This window comes from Etheostoma spectabile, chromosome 21, assembly GCF_008692095.1.
Source record: "Etheostoma spectabile isolate EspeVRDwgs_2016 chromosome 21, UIUC_Espe_1.0, whole genome shotgun sequence".
Classification (NCBI taxonomy): Eukaryota; Metazoa; Chordata; class Actinopteri; order Perciformes; family Percidae; genus Etheostoma; species Etheostoma spectabile.
Genome location: NC_045753.1, coordinates 18,154,291 through 18,155,962, shown reverse-complemented (window position 1 = coordinate 18,155,962; position 1,672 = coordinate 18,154,291). Strand labels below are relative to the sequence as shown.

The 1,672-nt window shown below is 35.2% G+C and overlaps 1 protein-coding gene across 1 annotated transcript in view; it reads right to left on the bottom strand.

The window, feature by feature from the left end:
* The window catches only part of cpn1 (carboxypeptidase N, polypeptide 1), a 19,391-nt gene that overhangs the window by 6,207 nt on the left and 11,512 nt on the right, over positions 1 to 1,672 (bottom strand). The gene's annotated exons all lie outside the window — the stretch shown is intronic.

Below are 1,672 nucleotides of genomic sequence, written 5' to 3'. Positions count from 1 at the left end.
ACTCAACATCCTCTGATCTTTACTATATTTATTTCTATAATTCAGAAATTCTGCCTTGTTAACTAAAAACTTTCATAGAATTTGATATAAATGAGATTTGTTGACCATGAATTCCAAAAGTAAGTGTAAAACCTATTATTAAACCAGCTCAGGTTTTTTAAAAAAAAAAGCACCAAAAGCATGGAAAAAGTGACAAATAAATCAGAAAAAATTACAAAAACATCGGAAAAGCACCCCAAAAAATTCAATTTTGACCTGGAAGGGCTAGTTTATAGTTAAAGGGAAGACAACACAAGGGTTAAAGCCACTGTTACATATTGTGGGTTATTGAGAGTCCAAAGCTTTTACATTTTATTATATGGTCAAGATGATTTCTCCAAAGCACTGCTTTTTGTTTCTTTGACAGACGTTTAACATCTTTTAGACATATTACACACAACTACAGAAAGGTTTTTTTGAAAACCTGAATTTTCCAAGTCTTTGGCTTTGCAACTTTGCGATACAGCCATACTTTTCATAGAAGCTTAATACATATGAGGCCAGGGTTGGGAGGGAAAGTTCAAATCTAACCTCACAGACCATGACATAAGACTTGGAGCAAAAGGAGTTGGTAAAATAAACATAACATGTTCCTGCTAAATGCAACTCTGGGCGTTTTCATCCAATTCAAAAGCTTGCATGACTCAACCAAAAAGCTCAATAGATTCACATTCCTAAGAATAATCCTGACCAGTCCAAACCAGGATTTACAGATCAAAGACGTGAATTTTGTTATTGTTGCAGTTACAGTAACTGAACTGAAATTGAATACATGCCCAGACAGTTTGATGAATTTGTTGCTGAATCTTCCAAGAATGCTATGGCTAAACATTTCTCATAAACCAAACATGGGAGTGTGAGGATTGTAATGTATCTGCCAGTGCCTGAGCTTGTATAACTCCTAATGGCCTGTAGGTGGCCAACGGCAGTAGTTTTTTGAATGTGGCTCATTGTGTCAAAACTCTTCACACAAATAAGACACACATAAATATATTAAAGATAAATATCTCCCTTCTATGTCCAGATGGAACTCTTCAATCACAATGTAACAATCCTTTTTTCCAAAATGGCAACAAAATGATACACACATGCACCATATGAATTAGTCTTTCAAAGCAGCAGTAACAACACACTGATGTGCTTTATAAACACCCCCGGCTCTCTTTAGTACTTTGTATACCTATTTTCTCATACAGGCTCCTGTGAACGATTGTTCCAGTACAGAACATCTACTTACATTTCAATGATTGCAAAAATAAAAAAGGCATAAAAAAACACAGACTGTTTATTTTTTTCCCATTGCAGGTTTTTTCAACAAAAACACAAAGAAAGGTAGAATTACAGTATTAATACAATATTTTACTGTAAACAAACAAAAAAATGTTAAAAACAATTAATAATTAGTTGCCTGGCCAGGCAAAGGAGGAAATATTACAGTACGTGCCGTATCCAACCCTGGACTGACCCCACCTCAATGTCTCTGCATGTCTTTTGTATTGCTTGCAGAAGAGGCATGTGGGCATGCTGTTGGTTGTGCACTTTCCAGCGCCAAACTAAAAAAAAAAAATACTTAATCGGATTAAAAAATGGTGAGTAATGGGCCAGATATACTGTGAAGTTACAGTATTGTGGT